Source organism: Lontra canadensis, unplaced genomic scaffold (assembly GCF_010015895.1).
Source record: "Lontra canadensis isolate GAN:19392208 unplaced genomic scaffold, GSC_riverotter_1.0 scaffold157, whole genome shotgun sequence".
NCBI lineage: Eukaryota > Metazoa > Chordata > Mammalia > Carnivora > Mustelidae > Lontra > Lontra canadensis.
Window position 1 is genome coordinate 511229 of NW_022631151.1, and position 20572 is coordinate 531800.

General features: G+C 38.5%; 2 pseudogenes; one reads left to right on the forward strand and one right to left on the reverse strand.

The window, feature by feature from the left end:
- Window positions 1-8197: 8197 nt before the first annotated feature.
- LOC116859509 lies at window positions 8198-8721 on the reverse strand (annotated as a pseudogene).
- Window positions 8722-10417: 1696 nt separating this feature from the next.
- On the forward strand, window positions 10418-11565 carry LOC116859510 (annotated as a pseudogene).
- The last annotated feature ends 9007 nt before the right edge of the window (window positions 11566-20572 follow it).

Here is a 20572-nt window from a genome sequence, read left to right on the forward strand (position 1 = left end):
AATCAAGAGTGAGATGCTTAACCAACTGAGCCACTCAGGTACCCCCAGGCTGGTTATTTTTAAAAAGCAGACACAGGGGACACTCAGAATACCAAGTAGAAGTTAACCTTTTATACAAGACGTGTGCATGTATAAGGGAAATCTCCATTTGTAAGGCTGTCTCCCTCTCTGCACTAGGAAGAAGAGGTTGACTGTGAATCTCTGGAAACTGTCATCAATGGAGAAGACAACAACTTAAATCTGTTTAACAACTGTACCCTTGTTTATTGGGCTTTATCTGATAACTTCTCATAACTGCTCCCTTTGATTTGTCTTTGGTTGGAGATGGTATTTAAGTGATGGCTTGGACAAATTCAAGGAGTTACTCAGTTTTCCTGGGTCTCTATCATGTATACAGGAGGTACACATGTTATTAAACTTTACTTTGTTTTTCCTGCATTAATCTGCCTTTTATTATCATGGGGGAGGGGTCTCATTCAAGAACCTAGAAGGGTAGAAGGAAAATTATTTTTCTCCCTACACTACCAAGACAAATGCCAAGTATTTAGTAACACCTAAAATTTTGGAAAACTTCAGAGAAAAATCCTACATCTAAATCACTGTGAGAATTCTCCAGGGAAAATCTGGTTCCCTAAATTATGTGTCTCCTTGGACATGAATGCATTATTACTGTTTACTATATCAATTTTCAGACTGGAAATATTTCTATTGGATTTGTTTTCTACTCATAATTATGTTTGACTATTTTGTTTCTTGTAACATTTCAATTTCTCTTTTCTGTTGGCATTGAGCAAGATAACTCCGGCATTTAGAACAAAAACTATGTGTTCATTTTATTATCCTAGATTGATTCTGCAAATGTCTATTTATAGCTAGGTCATGTTTCAATTGCTTTGAAGCCATGCTTGTATTTTAGGCTGTCTATCTCATGGAAACTTTTTTTAAAAAGCTTTCTATTTACTGCTCCTTTTGCCATTATTCCATAGGAAACAATGAACTTAAGGGAGCTGGCTGACAAGTCTAATCCACTCATTAAGTTCCATTACCTAGGCAGACAGTGTAACTGATTATGGGAGATAACAATTTTAATGCTTCTTAACAACCTGGCAGCTTTCAAATACAGAAGCCAAGGGAGAAAGTTAACTGAAAATTTAACTATATGTCAGAGGGAAAATAAAGAAAATAACTCACATTAATTCACTTTAGGAAACACTTGAGCTCAGATGACTATTACTGAAAGTGATTTATTTTTAAGAAAGCTACCATTTATTAATCATTTATTGGGTGACAGGTACTTCATTAACGTCTTCTCATTTAATCTTAAAAATAACTCTGCTAGGGAGCTATTATCCTCCAGTCACAATGAAAATGAAAACAGTAATTTGAAAGGATATATACACCGCTATGTTTATTGCAGCATTATTTACAACAGCTAATATACAGAAGCAACTTCAGAGTCCATCAATAGAGGAATGGGTAAGGACGATGTGGTACACTTACACAATGGAATAGTACACAACCATAAAAAGGATGAGATCATGCCATTTTTGACAACGTGGTAGACCTCGAAGATACTATGCTAAGTGAAATAAGTCAGACTAAGAATGTCAAATACCATAGGATTTCACTCACATATGGAATCTTTAAAAAAATGAATAAACAAACAAAAAGCAGAATCAGACTTGTAAACACAGAGAACAAACTAGTGGTTGCCAGAGGGGAGGTGGGTAGGAGATGGGCAAAATGGGTGAAAGGCAGTGGGAGATAAAGGCTTCCTGTTATGGAATGAATAAGTCATGGGAATGAAAGGCACAGCATAAGGAGTATCGTCAATGGTATTGTCATAGAGACATACAGAGACAGATGGAAGCTACGCTTGTGGTGAAATAGTATAATGTTTAAACTTATGGAATCACTATTCTGTATGCCTGAAACTAATGTAACACTGTGCGTCAACTACACTTAAATAAAAAATTAATTTAAAAAAATGAGAAAACTGAGGATCAAAGAAGTTAACACTCTCAAGAGTACACAGCTAGGGGCACCTGGGTGGCCCAGTCAGTTAAGTGTCTGACTCTTGATTTCAGCTCAGGACATGATCTCAGGGCCATGGGATCAAGCACTATGTTGGTCTCTGCTCATCTGTCTCCCTCTGCTCCTCTTCTGGCATGCTCTCTCTCTCTCTCTCTCTCTCAAATAAAATCCTAAAAAAAGAAAACCCAGCAAGAATACACAGCTAAATAAGAGGTGACCTGTTATCCTCACCTTTTTATGACTAATCAGATAACACCTTCTTGGTGAGGCCTTCACTACCTCTCTATTTAAATTTGTGACCACTACCCCTCAGCACACCTTTTCCCTTCCACTAATTTATTTTTATCCATAGAACTTATTAGCATCGAAATTGCTATAATTTATTCATTTATTCCATTTGTTATCTGTCTCCCTTCTCTACAAGGTCAGGTCCAGGAGGTCAGGGATTTCTGTCAATTTTGTGAACTACCTAGCCCCAGCATCAAGTACAGTGCCTGACTCACAAAAGGCTCTAAAATATTCATGAACCAGGAGGGAAATGAGGGGCAGTAAAAGTCAGTCTGTATATTTAATGGCCATCTTCTTAGGCCTATTGGATTTTAAATGTGGGGGGTAGTGGTAGTTATTGCCCTGCACATTAGTATATAAACATAAGGAATTCTTTTCATTTTTCCATCCTCTGGACACTTCCTTTGCCTATTGAATCAGCTACCCTAACATGGTAAAAACAGTACTACTTCCTAACCCTGGAGCGGAGAGCCTTCTTTCACAAACATGTTTTAGAGAATAAAGAGGGAAGAAAAATAGTGTCTGTTCCTTGACAACTACCAAAAAGTCAGCGAGAATGGGGATGCTCTGTCTTTCCTGGGATACATTTACAGGGATTATTTGATTTTGAGGCAAACATAATAAAGGATCCCAGGCAGAAACGTCCTACACATTGGTCTAACCACAAAGCCCAAGTACATGCTTCCACAAAGCATAGGATATTGGGTTAACATATTAGGAAAGACAAATAACATTTTCTCAATGACACACTTTTTATAAAGAGAATGAAACCCAGCAACTGAAATCAGGAGCCAAGCAAAGACAGAGTTCCTTTCTTGACCGCCATGCTGCCCTCCTGCCATTACAAGGCTTTGCCAAAAGAACACTAAATGTTTGCCTTGCACGTGGATCCAGGAGTGTGATACAGTGAACCAGACTTGGTTAACTTTCCTGACTGATAGCGGTCCATGAAAGAGCCTTCACCAATAAGTTCACCAGAAATACATTTTGTCAGAAATAAATCAAAAGGGCAAAATACAATAATAAAATGTCATCGTTAACACAACAGAAGATTTAGACTCAGAAGTCTTCCCTCTAAGGTGAGATAGTCAGGAAAAGACAAATAAAATATGAGCATAGGGGTCATCCTTGGAACAGAAAATGAACATTTTTCTGAGGTAGAACAGAGGGTGTTAGAGGGCATTTTGGGGTGGGAAATAAGGAATCTGACAGTCCACATCCATATGATTCAATCCCCTCTGGAAGTGGCTGAGGACATCATTTGGTGAAAAGCTAAGGAAGAACAGGTTTCTGGTTATTCCCTTCGCCTCTTTCCTCATGTGTAATAAGCAATTGATGACTTTGCCACACCTCACTCCCAGGCTTTTTATGAGGCTCGAAGACCATACTGCCTAAAGAATTTTGTTAACAGGTTAATTTGTATTTCCCATGAAGGTAATGGATAGTCTATTCTCTAGGAGCAGCAGAGAAAATATTGAATGTCTCAAAAGGGTAATTCCTCATTCAACAACTGTAGACTCCGAATGCGGAGGCAGGCAGGTCCCAGGACCCTGCATGACAGACATGCACGTTCAAGACAAGATCTGAGCCCTGCCCAGGCACCTTCATCACGCCATCTCTAGAAATTTGGGGAAGGATGAATACCCAATGAAGGGCTGGTGGCCGCCACCTGCAGAGAAACTGTCCTGTCCCTGTTGGGGATGGTTGGTTGTGCTACAGATGGGGTAGGACATGCCTTAGCAGGCATGGCTAAGAGGCATGGAGTCCTTGCCCACCACTCACCCAGAACTCGTCTCTCGGGTGTCTTGAAAGCTGAATGGAGCTTAACAAACAAGAAGAAGGTCTGGTAGGTGTGAAATGCAAATAAAATAGCCACTAGCTATTTTTAGACTGAAGTTATTTTCGAGAAAACACCGATCTCTCTTTTGTTTTTGCAAACAACCTGCTTTATCCGGCCAAGGTTGAAACCTGTGCTTAAGTCACGTAAGAACAACTAAAAAGGAAAGAGATGCTTTTGTGCACCATTTCGATTTCCTGAGGAAGGAAGGTGCAGTGTAGTGAGAAAGTATTTTAGAGAGAGCAATCATAGGTTAAAATAGGTTCCCAAGTCTACTTTTCACTTTCTTCCTCCTGATGTTTTTAGAGAAGACTATTGAGGGCATCTGGAAGATTCACTACACACTTTGCAGCACAGCTGTTGGGGTCTAATGTGTTAGTCCATTTCATAAATTCTCCAGACTCTGCTCTAAGATGCATCTCAGCATTATTCTCAGGATTTTTTACTTGTCTTTTCCTTTGGACTTATAGTTTCTTGAGGTCAAGGTTCATATAGACTAAGTGCTTGCTGAATCAAATAAAACTGAGAGAGGAGCCATTAGATTAACCAGAAGTAAAGGAAAACCAGAAAGTAGTGTCAAGCCTAGATCAGTTCATGACCAAGGGAAGGAGGAGTGAAATGGATCCATATAAAGGGATCCTACACGGAAACAAACAAACAAATAAACAAAAGAAGAGAAGTCATTGTTTAGCCGTACTTAGTACAAAGGCAGGCACAATTCCTCCTCGTATTGGGTATCCAGTACAGAGTATAAGATAGGCATTTACACGGCCCCTTAAAATAATGATTCTTCTATTAAAGACTAAGAAGAAATTCATGGGGCTGTATGAATTTTAAGCAGAAGGACTTGGCCCAGTCACAAGAATGAGGGATGTCTTCGCAGAGAAATTTTTTTCAGCAGAAAATTGACAGAGTTGAGTTGTAGCCAACCAGTTGATAAGATCCATGAGACGGGGATGAGGAACCAAGGAATGTTTCCCCAAAACTTAAAATCATGGTGTGGGAAAGCACGAGAGGGCTGCAGACAAAACTCCAAAGATACCCCTGAGAAGCAGCCTGATCGATAAGGAAGTCATGGTGTGAGCTCGAAGTGCACACAGTCCCTGGCAAGCTGTTTCCCTGCTCTTATCAGCACAACCAAGGGGCAGCCTGTTGGCCAAGAGTGTGGATTCCAGACTCACCATGAGCCATCAGACTTTGTGGAAGTCGCTTAACCCTTCCTCCTCCCTTGCTATGTGCATGACATACGTTACTACCTCACGAGCACGTAGAACAGTGCCTGGAACATTCTAAATGCTGAGGAAAGGTTAGCTGTTGCTATTTTTGCTACCATTATTAGCTTCTACGTTAAAAGCCAAAGATTACATTAGGATTAAGTTAGTGATAGCGTTAAAAAGCACTTACAAATTTGTCCACAGCAAACTGTCTTGTGTGTTGCTTGTATGTGCGAGGAAGGAGCTTCAGTGCGCGGAGATCCTAGCACCATGAGATGCAAAAGAAAACTTCCCGGTAGAGACAGAGAGCTGAGTGGTGATTGCCAGGGACTTGGGGACAGGGAAATGTCCGAAGTGCCAAGAACTCCGGTAAGAAGTGTTTCCCCAGCAACAGATAAAGTGAGAGCAAATGAAAGAAAACATAGGCTGAGTAGCTTGGGGGTTCTCTGGAGACGTGGGAAAATGTTTGAAAATTGTAATCTGTGGCAGGGGAAGCACCAAGACCAGATAAAAGATTTAAAAGAACAGTGGGAAGAACAAAATAGTTCCTTTCTAAGCACGTCCTATGAATTTTGTTTTCTTATTATAATAGCTACACATACATTCTATATACTAGTTTGGGGACGGTGGGTACTAAAATATTAAGAAATATGGGTAATCATAAAAGCTAACCAGATGGTCTACTGGCAGAAAATTCAACCTAATTTTTAGAAATGAGTACAAATATGTGAAGGTCTGGTAATGAAAACATTTTTAAACATCATTGAAATTGCCCTCACTGCAATGAACAACTTAGGGGAGACATTTCTATGAAGTGACTATGTCAAGGTATTCCAGAATTATCTGAATATTTTCCTTATATTCTTTAACCCGTTTTTCATAATCTACATTTTCTCCAAAGACTCATTGTCCCAAACCTCAATTCTGTAACCAGCTGAGGAAAGAGAAAATGACAGTAGCAAAATTATATTCATCTGTGTACAACCAAACACCAGCTTCCTCTAACAGAGCTAAATGTTCGAGCACTTGTGGACTCAGCATTCTTAACTCCTTTTGGAAAACTGGAATTTGGTGCAAACAAATGCAAAGTTTATAATGGGGCAAAAGCAACATAGGTTAGGGGCAGCTCCCTGTGAACAGGAAACGTTGGATGAGTCCTGCTTTTGGGATATAGAAAAGAAATTAGGCCTAGATCAAAGCATAGAAAGTGGATATACATGGAAGTCTTCCAAAGTTTTTAATACAGCAGTTAATCTATCATTTATAATATAAGGGGCATTACCTAAAGCCCCTTAGACAAAGATTCCTGTGACAAATTTCTCTCAGAAATGAAAACTAAAAGTAAGCCCATTCAGGAAAAAAAAACTAACATTATTTCTCCTTATAACAATTATAGAGTTCTGGAATCTATTTCATTTCCAAATTGGCCCTGGTCTCTAAAAAGCATGATTTCCTCATTCAGGGCCTTGTTTCTATCCTCTCCTCTCACTACTTCTTGGTTTCTGTCTCTCTCCTTGTGTTGAGTACTTCTGATTGTACTATGTATTATGATGGTATCTGATATCATCCATCATCTGAAGTCCCAATTTGGAAATAGGCAAGACATGCATACATCAATCAACAAAGGAGGAAGTGGGTCACTTTACGTGTGATCTGGGGAACACAGAATAATCAATTTAGTGTGTAAAAATATATTAGGAAGACTTCTCTAGAATTCTCACTGGCTCCAAATATCTCATTGGCCTACTGCCATCCATTTTCTAATTTCTCTTTAATGAACTATTCCTTTGGAATATCAGATTAGCCAACAGTGATCTGTTGTTCATTTATAAAGCATTACTTTTGTTAAACATATATAAAAACTGAGGCCTTATAAGATGAGGAATGTGTCTGGAGACCCTAGCATCAGCCTGCAGGAGCCTCCTGCACCCAGCCCAGCACTGCATCCCAGCCAAAGCAACACTGGATAGTCACATGCCAAAGAATGAAAAGTGGACCCCAGCTTGCATCACTCACAAAAATTAATAGTAAATTAGTAAATATATTAGAGACTGAAATGTGAGACCTGAAAGTATAAAACTAGAAGAAAAGAACAGAAAAGCTCTTTGACATTGGTCTTGGCAAAGATTTTTTGGACACACCAAAACCAAAAATAAACAAGTAGGACTACATCAAACTAAAAAGCTTTTGCACAGTAAAAGAAACAATCAACAAAATGAAAATTTACAGAATAGGATAAAATATTTGCAACTCATGTATCTGATAAGGGGTTAATATAAAAATTTACATGGAATTCATATTGTTCAATACTAAAAAACCAAATAATCTGATTTAAAATTAGGCAGAGGAACTGAATAGACATTTTTCCAAACAAGGCATACAAATGGCTAATAAGAACATGAAAAGATGCTCAACATCATTAATCATCAGGGAAATGCAAATCCAAAACACAGTGAGAGATGACCTCAACTTGTTAAAAGGGCTATCATCAAAAAACAAGAGATAACCAGTGTTGGCCAGGATACACAGAAAAGAAACCCCTGTGCAGTTGGTGGGAATGCAGATTGATAGAGCCACAGTGGAAAAGAGGATGAGGATTCCTAAAAAAATAAAAATAGAACCATCGTTTGATCCATTAATCTCCCTTTTGAGTATATATACATAGGAAATGAAATCAGTATCTCTACACTTATTTTTTTTTCTTATGAATATAGTATTTATTTTTCTTCCCTCTGTCAAATCCCGAGCCAGCCACTTTCCCTAGGCTGCCTGGGGAGGTATAGGAAAAGGAACATACAGGGCACAAGAAACACAGGAGAAAGATCTATGGGAGGTGGAAACGGCTCCCTCCCATGGCAAAGAGGATGTAAAAGTCCAGCAGCAGACACAAGAGCCCTGTGGCCTCCGAGAAGGCAAAGCCTAGAATGGCATAGGAGAAGAGCTGTTGCTTCAGAGAGGAGTTCCTGGTTTAATCAACAATGAGGCTCTCAAACATGGTCCCAATTCCAGCCCCAGAGCCAGCCACCCCTCATTGAGCCTCAGTCTCAATGAACATGGCTGCTACTTCAATGGCCCATGAAATGGCACTGATCGGAACCTGTGGTAGGAATAAGTGATATCAGGGGATGTGCGGCTGCCAAACTGTTGAGGCTCACACCTGTCAGTGCCTTGGGTGGTTTTAGCAGACTGCAATGATTGGCTTAACAGCTGACAGGTGCTCCTAGCCAAGAAGGGGGTGGAGACAAATGTTGTGCAGGTGTACAATTTCAGGGGATGAGAGGCTGTGGCAGGACAGCTGCTCCCAGGGCAAAGAAACAGAGAGTGAGATATCTGCACTTCCATGTTCATCGCAGCATTGTTCACAATAGCCAAGACTTGAAAACAACCTAAGTGTCTGTTGACAGATGAATGGATAAAGGTGCAATATATAGAGGAGGGAAATCCCACCATTTGCAACAACATGAATGAGTCCTGAGTGCCCTATGCTGAGTGAAGTAAGTCTGGCAGAGAAAGACAAACACTGTATGATCTCACTCATATGTGGAATCCAAAAAAGTTGAACTCAGAGTAAATTGGTGGTTGCTAGGAGTTGGTGGGTGAGGGAAATGGGGAAATGTTGATGAACGTCTGGGTGGCTCAGTTGGTTAAGCGTCTGTCTCTTGATTTCAGCTCAAGGATCTCCGGGTCTTGAGATCAAGCCCCACATCAGGCTCCACATTCAGCTCAGAGGCTGCTTGAGGTTCTCTCTCTCTCTCTCCCTCTACTCCTCCCCCAATTTGTGCTAAATAAATCATTAAATAAAATCTTCCTTTTTAAATGGGGAAATATTGATCAAAGTATACAAACATTCAGTTGTAAGATAAATAAGTTCTAAAAATCTCATGTACAGCATGGTGACTATAGTTAATGATACTGTATTGTACACTTGAAATTTGCTAAGAGAACAGATCTTAAATATTCTCAACACAAAAATAAAATGGTGGGACGCCTGGGTGGCTTAGTTGGTTCAACAACTGCCTTCAGCTCAGATCATGATCCTGGAGTCCCGGGATCGAGTACCGCATCGGGCTCCCAGTTCCATGGGGAGTCTGCTTCTCCCTCTGACCTTCTCCTCGCTCGTGCTCTTTCTCACTGTCTCTCTCTCAAATAAATAAATAAAATCTTTTAAAAAAATTAAAAAAAATTAAAAAAATGGTAACTATGTGAGGTGATGGATGTGTTAACCAACCTTGTAGTAATCATTTCACAATATATATATACACACAGACACACCCATATATACACACACATATGTCAAATCATCCCACTGCACACCTGAAGATTCCACAATGTTATTTGTAAAATATATATCAATAAAGCTGGAAATCCAAAGTTTATGTCTTGGTGCAAGAAGAAAAAGAAACATTTAGATTCATAAATTTTATGTATAAAAGATAAAGTCTTTGGGACGCCTGGGTGGCTCAGTTGGTTAAACAGCTGCCTTCGGCTCAGGTCATGATCCCAGGGTCCTGGAATGGAGTCCCACATCGGGCTCCTTGCTCGGCAGGGAGCCTGCTTCTCCCTCTGCCTCTGCCTGCCACTCTGTCTGCCTGTGCTCCCACTCTCTCTCTCTCTCTCTAACAAATAAATAAGATCTTAAAAAAAAAAAGATAAAGTCTTTTACATTTCCAACTAAAATTAAAAATAAAAAATAAAACTGAGGAATAGACTTTATGGCAAAATAATGTCTTATTCAAACTGGCAACCAATCAAACTATTTGCCAAGGATGAGTACTGTATTTCATTTATTTTATGTACATACATGCTTATGAATAGAGACATTATTAAAATCTAAAAAAAACCCCACAATTCTGTAATTATTAAAAAAGTTTGGTTGTTCTGGACAACAATGTAGCCTTTCAGCTAACCAAGCTGTAATTTGTTAATTGGGTGGTATTCCAATTGTTGGAATGTAATCAACAATCCTAGCCACAGTACTAAAGACAAAGCTTTAAAGATTTTTTTTATTATTTATTTGTCAGAGAGAGAGAGAGAGAGCGCGAACATGTGCACAAAAGCAGGGGGAGCAGCAGGTAGAGCAGGTGGAGAGAGAAGCAGACTCCCCATTGAGCAAGGAGCCCAATGCAGGACTCTATCCTAAGACTCTGGGACCATGACCTGAGCCAAAGGCAGACACTTAATGACTGAGCCACCCAGTACCCCAAAAGCAAAGCTTTAAATGCAAAGAATAACCTAAATGTGAATGTTAAAAATCAGAATAAGTTAAAGATATTCATCAAGTCTGTGAGAATTTTTTCTGTGGTTCCCTTAATTCCACTATGCAACTGCTTGGGCTGGATTGTTAACAAACATGACTATTACCAATGACCACATACTTAACATTTATACTACATACCTTTTCAATGTGTTACTTGTGGGAAATGGAAATACCAAAGTTCAAGTTTTGAAACTGTTTGAAGAAACTTTTGAATTTGTCTGGAAATTGAGCCAAAGCAGAAGGACTACTTAGTACCTAAGGATTCATTATTCCTTTCCCTTTATAATAGCCACGGAGCAAAGAAGATTCTTCTTTGAGTACTTTTTTTAAAGATTTATTTATTTTATTTATTTTAGAGAGGGATTAAGGGAGAGGGAGAGAGAGTCTCAAGCAGATTCCCTGCTGAGTGTGGAGCCCGACTCAGGGTTCAGTCACCACCCTGAGATCACGACCCAAGCTGAAACCAAAGTTAGAAACTTAACCACGGGCACCACCCAGGTGCCCCTCTTCCTTGAGTACTTCTATCAGAATGTAAATAACTGCCTCAACATCAAAGACCATTTAGCTTCTCAACTTACTTTCACTAAAGTTTCACTGTTCTTTCTCTTCCATGGAGAAGAACATGCTCAGAAACTAACAGCTTTAAAAAAAGAAAAGAAAAGAAGTGGTGGCTGGATGGCTCAGTCAGCTGAGCATCCAACTCTTGATTCCCGCTTAGGTCATGATCTCGGGATTGTAAGATCAAGCCCCATGCTGGGCTCCACACTCAGCCCTGAGTCAGCATGCCCCTCTCCCTCCCCCTGGCTTGTTCTCTCTCTCTCTTTCTCTCCAAATAAAAAAATAAATAGTCTTAAAAAAAAAAGAAAAAAAGAGCTTTAGTTTATCATTATGATGTGGACATAGAGTAAAAAGATGTAACAATAACAAAATTTTGATTAGTCATGTGTGTCCAAAAAGTAATGCAGTCTGCAAGTGATGTACATTATAAATTTCTCATTTTCCATCTTCCTTGTAAAGGAATTCTTTCAGCAGCTGAATTTAAACAGTAAATGTCATGTCTCATCAATACAGCTAAAAATTGCCGTGGTCTTCAAGATTATTTTGGACCATTGTATTGACACCAATTGAATATTGGGACTTATACTGAAAACATTTATTTATTTTGCTGTCTACATTGATATATTTTGGTTATTTCCTCTACATGAAGTGACAGTGACCTTTGTACACATAAGCTACACTTTCACCATTTGAAGTGATCCAGGACCACATTAGCATGTCATGAATTCATTGGTTTAGAACTGTCATGGGAATGACGCCATTCTTCTAGTACTGATGAGATCATAGGTGCTCAGTTTCAACTGCCAACCCAGCCAGAGAACATTTAAAAGTCGAATCATCTGGGCACCTGGGTGGCTCAGTGGGTTAAGCCGCTGCCTTCGGCTCAGGTCATGATCTCAGGGTTCTGGGATCGAGTCCCGCATGGGTCTCTCTGCGCAGCAGGGAGCCTGCTTCCCTCTCTCTCTCTCTCTGCCTGCCTCTGTCTACTGTGATATCTCTCTGTCAAATAAATAAATAAAATCTTTAAAAAAAAATCGAATCATCTGTACTTCTAGTCAATGAAAATGTAAACTGTAGAAGGCACTCCAGAGTACTCACGCACTGCCATACAATGAGCCAGTACAGAAAGATATTATGAATAAAATACTGGGTTTAATCCAAATGTCCATTGATAGGCAATTGAGTAAATCAATTATCCAGTCTTTAAAATGATGAAGAAGGTCTAGATGTGGGGAAATATCCATTTGCAACAACATGCATGGAACTAGAGTGTATTACGTTAGGTGAAATAAGTCAGTCAGAGAAAGACAAATACCATATGATTTCACTCATATGTGGAATTTAAGAAACAAAACAGATGAACATAGGGGAAGGGAAGGAAAACCAAAATAAGATACAAACAGAGAGAGGCAAACCACGAGAGACTCTTAACTATAAGGAACAAACTGAGGATTCCTGGAGGGGAGGTGGGTTGTGGGGGAAGGGGTCATTAATTGGATGAAGCGCATTAAGGAGGGTGCTCATGAACACTTGGTGTTCTATGCAAATGGTGAGTCACTAAATTCTACCATGAAACTAAAAATAAAATAAAGTAAAATAAAATGAAATATAAAATAAAATGTTAACAGTAGGAGAAAAAAGGAAAAAAAAGATGAAGAAAGTCTGTATGTGGTAATGCGGAAAAATATCCATGAAATATTATTTTTAAACACACTCTGTAGAAGAATATGCCTAATGTGACCCTATGTATATTTTTTAAATGAAAAATACTTAAATTCTTACAAATACATTAACATTTCTGGGATGATACACAAACTACAGTAGGACTGGAGAGTGGAAAAATGACTTTTCTATGTATACCCTCTTCTACAGTTTGAATTTTTACTATGAGAATATATTTTATAACTTTTTAGTATAAACAATTTTTTTAAAACTCACATTTCTAAACTCATTTAGATAATAAATGGCAGAGTTGGTAGATGAGTCTGTGCCTTCAAAATCCACATACACTGATCTTTCCACTGTTACACGGTAAGTAAACGAAACACTATCAGGAAGTAGAATGACCTTGCCAGTTGACTTCCACTCAGGGAGTGTTGTAATGCACAATTTCCGTTTTCAAAAGAACAGGCACTCAATTTTCAAATTCTCCAGGCAAGGCTTAACTCGTTATATATGTCAAGGTCCATGTTTTTAAAGCTTAGAAATGTTTACAAAATGAAGTTATTTTTCTATTCTTTATACGTTTTCAGCTTCTATTCCAAGGACTCTTGATTTTCTTCACCAGTACTTTACCTGACCATTGGTATGCCTATGAAATCCTTTTTGCTTCCATCCCTTCAGCTTTATTTCTAATTGAGAAGATTCAAAAACCTGTAAAAAGGTGATCCTTGGCAGGATTCTGCTCCAACAAGAAAGCCTCTGAGTACTCTTCTCCAAACAAACAATACTCACCCATTGGAGCAGGAAGACTATTCAGTAAGATGGCTGGGGAGAGGCAGTTCAGCATTTAATTCCTAGCATGAAAGAATGATGAATGTGCACGGCCAAGCTGTGTTTGAGATCATCTCCACTGACTCGCTGCCCCTGCCTGTGAAATAAAAAGAGGTTTGGCTCAAACCAGTGGATGTTACCAGGTTTCCCTTTCCACACCTTATCATCTTAAACAACAGTTGACTCTGACGTTTGTAAGGGAAGAGAAGAACAAAGCATAGGAAACTGTTGAAATTACTTTCAGGCTGTGTTTTGTTTTTCCTTTATTTGCTTTCTGTCTCTCTTCCAAGGATGGTGTTACTTCCTAATGTGAAATCTAGAGAGATCATCACACCTAAACAGTAAAATGTCAGCCAGTAGCATTCAAAAGAGTGGGCTCATTTCGTATCTGTGGAGTGTATCTTTAACTCTGAGTAGGAATGAGTAAATTACAGGGTTTTTTTTCTCCATTTTTGCAGGGAGAGGGAATAATTAGTTTGCTTTTATGAAATAAATTGCTTGTGTTTACAAAATAAAAACTTCAATACATAATAGTGAAATGCTATAAAATTAGCTCCATTTCTATGCATTCTGAATGTTTTCATTTTCAATGGATCTCATTTTTTCCTATTAAGAAATATTGTTGTACATGGGGATTTATTACATAATTATGCTTTTCTGAGAAAATGTTGCTGCAATGAGATCATTCCAACCTTTGTTTCTCCTTCAGCTGTAAGATTTTGTCTTATTGTCCTCTTGATTAAGAAATCAGCAGGTTACTCCAATCAAACATTTATTATAGTCCATTCAAATCCATTCATACATATCACAATTTGCTCCACTAATACCTCAGTTAAGGAAATATATAGAAAACAATTGTTGCCTTAGGACGCTGTCATCCACCACATTGCTGGAAACATCCAAATATGCTCCATTAGACAGGGTTCCTTTAATCACGATGGATCCTGTGGCACCCACTTACCATGTCCTTAAACCATTCATTCTTTCATACCCAAAATCCAAAGGTCTCTAAACGTTTAGCATTTCTCAGAAACATGGTGTACTCGTGAGATTATTTCTGTCTCTGAGTCCTCTCCACACAGTACTAGCAATGTAGAAATACAATATGCCTAAACATTTAGGCATGGTAGCAAGAATATTCTTGGAGCCATAGTCAGTAAATTCAATTAATTCCATTCCCATTATTTCTTTTTTAAAAAGATTTGTTTACTTATCTTAGAGAGCGAGTGAGCGAGGTGGTAGGGGGCAGAAGTAGAAAGAGAACCCTGAAGCAGACTTCTCACTGAGCATGGAGCCAAGGCGGGGTTCGATCCCAGGACCCTGATATCATGACCTGAGCCTAAATCAAGAGTCAGCTGCTTAACGGACTGAGCCACCCAGGTACCCTACCATTCCCATTATATCAATGACATCTCCCTGCAAAATGCTGAAGGCCTGAATAGAAAGCCCCAACATTAGACATGAAAATACATTTTAAAAAAATACTCAAGTCAAAACTGAGGACACTTTAATTCAGTTCAGACTCCAACTTTTGCATCATTTACCCTTCCTCTTCTTTTATCGTTCTTGATGCCTCATCATTAATTCAGGCTGGTAGAATCAACTTAAATGGTATGCTCTGCATCTCTGCCCTCTTTTCCCTTTCTATTACTACTCCTATCGCACAATTTTTAAAACTCAGTTTCCCAATCTTGCTTCTCTGGAACACTGGGTTCCATGGAGTAAATGACATTCAAAAGGAGTTCCACTTGAGAAACATGGGCCCATTTGTGGGTTTTTTACTGCAGTATTTCTCAGAGCCTTTAAATTGCTAATTTTATTGACTGGGTAACCTATGTTCCAGGCTCTCTGCTAGATCTTCTTATATTATTTCTCCTGACAATTAATGTTGTTGTTATTATCTGTTTTATAGATCACACAGCTCCTAAGCACTCAAGCCAGTCTTTCTCACTCCAAAATCCCTTTCTCACTCCAAGGAGTCTTTCTCACTCCAAAATCCCTGCTCTTGGGGCATCTGGATGACTCAGTTAGGCATCTGCCTTAAGCTCAGGTCATGATCCCAGGGTTCTGGGATTGAGCCCCACATAGGGCTCCCTGTTCAGTGGAGACCCTGCTTCTCCCTTTCCCTCTGCCTGCCACTCCCCTTGCTTGTGTGCTCACTCACACACTCTCTTTCTTTGTCAAATAAATTTAAAAAAATCTTTAAACAAACCACCAAAATCCCTGTTCTTTTCACATTTCCCTCTTCATACGGAAACATCATAACATTTCCTTAAAGGTCACCATATACTCATCGGCTACATGTTTCTCTCTCTTAATAAAAAAAAATTGATATTTTAATAGAAAATTAATTTTGCTTTGCGATGGAGTTAATACTGTAGAGGTTTATGGCATACATCTTTGTGTCAGACAATATTATGCATGTTTTGGTTCTGCAAATCACTAGCTATGTAACAAAGGATAAGTCCTTTAATCACTTAAAACCTATTTCTTCATCTGTACTATGGGCAAAATATTTATTTCAGGAAGATATTTGTGAGGCTTGAATGTGATTATGCAAATAAAGCACTTGGAGCAATCAGACACACAGTAAGTACAGGATTATAATATTACCATCAATAAATAATGATAACATCATGATGTCCCTATTGCCTGAGTCTCTTAATCAAAACTGGATTGCCTATTCTAATTCAGCTAGATTTTATTTGAAAGTTTTATAATAAATTGATAAATGATTTATAATGCTATTGAAAGAGAACAATTTAAATTAATAATACACTAAGTGATAAATTTCCCATACTCAACTTTGATCCTAAATCTAGCATTGGAATTTGTCCAGACTGTGCTTCAGGTGTCTGAACTGAAGGCTATTTTAGTTTTGGGACTGGGTAGCCCCTAAACAGTAAGATTCAATTTCAATCTGGATCTTACTAATTGAGATGATCTAGCACAGCGCACCAGCTTGGCCCTTACCAAATTAAGACATTCAGGATGTTGACTTTCCTTTCTGTAAACATTTTTATAAGAAAACTGCAAAAGATCTTATTTTCTGTACTTTGTTATCAATCTTAAAAGAGATTTTGAAAAATACAATTTTTGAAAATCAAAATTTAAAAAATTCTTAAATACATTGATTAAAAGAATAAAAGGCTGCTCACTTTTTGAGATCTATTTAATAACCAATTTTAACAAAACCCCACCAAATTGAGCTTTACTTAATTCTCTGAGACAAAGACCAGCATAAAATTTTAAAATAACCTCATGAGGGGTGCCTGGTTGGGTCAGTCGGTGAAGCAGGTGACTCCTGATCTTGGGTTTTTAAGTTTTGAGCCCTATGTTGGACATAGAGATTATTTAAAAATAAAATCTTAGAAAAACACAGGAACCAAAAAAACCTCATAAGGATTCACTGTTATTTGGTGTATGATTTTCAGGGTAGTAATTATCATAATAGCAGGGATTAGGGTACGATATAAACCAGGAATTGCTCTGTTATACATATGTTAACTAATTGAATCTTCAAAAACATCTTACAAAGTGGATACTAGTGTTACCTCACTTTACATATGAACCAACTGAAGGAAAGAAAGATTGTTACTTATCCAACACCCTACAACTTTTAATAGCAGAATTGGGGTCTTTTGTTTTTTATTTAAGGAATTTTTTAAATTTATTTGTTGGAGAGAGAGAAAGTGAGCACAAGCAGGGGGAGGGGTCAAGGCAGAGGGAGAAGCAGGCTTCCCGCTGAGCAAGGAGCCGGATGCAGTACTCGATTCCAGGACGCGGGGATCATGACCTGAGCCAGGTGCCCCAAAACTGGGGTCTTTTATTCCAGAGACGCTAGCTCCAGTATTTGCACTTTTATCCACTGCACATTGATTGCCTTTATTCTCATAGTTTTACAGACATTAAACCTACTTAAAATGTTTAAACCTTGATATTGGTCAAATTCAAATACCACCTTCCAGTTAGTCCCAATATTTTACTACTCAATGTTCATTAGTTATACTTTAAGAACACAATTCTTTCGTCTACGTTCTGGAAAACCTCATCAGAAATACTGCTGACATTTCTATGGACATAAGTCTCAATAGTCAGCTCATCTCAATTCCGATTCTTATCAAGAATCTTCTGGAGACCAGCATAAAACAGCATGTGTCCAATGCCAATACATGTTTTAAGATTGAAAGCAATCCGTTTTCTCTAAAATACACCTGGAAAGATAGGTACTGTCTCTTATCATGAGAAAAGTAGCTTATCGTTTGTTCGCCAGAACTCCAAGTAATAGTAAGTCAAGAAGCTGAGAGTTGAAATAAACAAGGCAAAATATTGGCAAGGAAGAATTTGTATCTGCGAGTCTGGGTTGAACATTTTACTTGCATGTATATTTCAGACCCAGTGTCGGTATATGTGAGTCGATATCACTAGTTTCTCAAAAACAGTCACACCCCACTTCCCAAAAAGCAACCATACTTTATTCTCTTTCTCCTTGGAATCAAAACTCTTGATCTTGCTTTCACTAGATCCTAAGGAAGCATTTATTAAAGTGTATTCTATGGGATATTGATAAGTTTTAAGGGCAGAAAAGTGTTCTGTAGTCAAGTAAGTTTGGGAGAAACTAGTTTAAATGAAGTTAACCAGGCTTGTGTACTGTGGGATTTGCAGAGCCTTTAGATGCTAATACCTAACAATCTCCAGGAGCAGAATAAAATATAAAGAAACCTTCAAAAATTCTGGCCACACGCTTTTATTGGAGCATGCCAATGTGGGAAAATTACTTCACAAACATGTTTTGGGAATCAACGATGTGATGCCATAAGTCATTAAAATTGGCAGAGGGTTAAGAAAAACCTCAAATGCTGGTTTATAGACTTGCTGTGTTAGGAAGTCATTTTGGGGAGGAGATGTAGGAAGATTTCTCGGGAATACATTTTCCAAGGTTCTACACCTACAAATCTAGGATAGGGTCCAGGATCGTATATTTGGTGTGAGAGAGGGGTCTTTCTTATTGTTTGAGCGGCAGAGCTAGGCTTTAGAACCATGGTATAATGGAAATACGATTGCTTCATAGCCTAAAGCATATTTATATCACCTCCCGCCAATTTTATATATACTATGATAAACACAACAATGCCCCCCTCCAAGATGACTCTGTCTTAATCCCCCACACCTTTGAATATGTTAACTTACATAGCAAAAAAAAAAAAAAAAAAAAAAAAAAAGACTTTGCAGATATGATTCAGTTAAAGATCTTGAGATAAGATTATCCTGGGTTATCAGGTTGGGCCTACTGGAATCACAAGGTCCTCTTAAGTAGAAACTGGAGAGTCAAAGCCAGAGAGAGAGAGATTTAAAGATGCCACACCTGTGACTTTGGTAATGCAAGAAGGAGCCATGAACCAAGGACTGCAGGGAGCCTCTTAGAACCTAGAAAAGGCCAAGGAATGGATCTCCTCCTAGAGCCTCCAGAAGAAACACATCATGTTGACTCCTTTATTTTAGCCCAGCAAGAAATAGTTTGGACTTCTGATCCCCCAGAATTACAGGATAATAAATGCTTATTGTCCTAAGCCACTACATTTGTGGTAGTATGTTAACAGCAGCCACAGAAGATAATGTGTATACTCATATAATTGAATGCAACACCTTTTAGCCATGGGAAACCAAACTATTGTTTTGCTATAACACAAATTTTGCCAATTTACAATCCAGCCACCCTAAATAGTAAGAACAGAGGGGAGAGACTAGCTAACCATGTTATGAGACAGAAGCTGAATATTTAAGTTACTTGACAAGGTTCCCAAGGCTAGTAAGCGGCAGAATGTGGTTTGAAATGCAGGTCTGGTGGACTCCGAAATTCAGCCTCTTTTATACACATCAGTGAACCTCTCTGAGCATCCTGCATTAACTATCACCATGCTTAGTTTCCTGCCTTATAATAATTACAATATTGGGGCGAAAGTGAAAATGTGGAAATGGGTCAGTCTGAAAGGTATTATCATCAACAAGAATAACAGAGTATAGTACTAGAACTTGAGGGAAAGGAAAAGAATGCTGTTTCTAGAAGAAGGACATGCATGCCTATTAGAATCAGCATTACATCTGGTGGTGAGGCAGAAACACATGTAAAGGTCCCACATATGAAATCACCTTACACAGTGCCTGAGATCAAGGTTTACTCAGAACTTCAAAATAGACCTCCTTCACTCCACCCCAAAGCTGAGAAGCAATAAGTAAAAACAACACTGAAACACAGTTGATAGAACTATGGGAACCGCATACTCTCTGGGGAGCCACGGCGGAAAGAAAAGATTCAAACCCAAGCAGCAAACGAACATCAACCAACCCAGTTTTTTCGAGTGGATTCACACAAGACTCTACACTAAAGGCATAACACAGGAAAGGCATGCTCACATCCAAATATAAGTGGGAAACAATTTACCCTAGTATGGATTGTCCAACACAAAATATCAAGAGTTCAACAACAAAAAAAAATTACAGGGCACATCAAAAAACAGGGAAAAAACACAGTCTGAATGGAAATGTGATCATCAAAATAAAACTCAAATATGACACAGATATTGGCATTATCAGTGAATTTTACATAACCATGATTAATATATTAAAAGAGACAACAGAAGTGAGAAAATAAATAATTTCAGCAAAGAGATGGAAACCATAATAAAATGGAAGTGCTAAAAATGAAAAACTCAGTAACACAGATGAAGAATTCCTTGGAGGGACACTTCAGTAAAGACAACCAAAGAAATACTCAGTGAGCTTGAAGGTAGGTAATAGAAATTATCAAAAAATGGGAAAAGAAGAGCATCTATAAGTCGTTGGGCAATATCAAATGTTCTAATATATGAATAATGAGAATTTCAGTAGAAG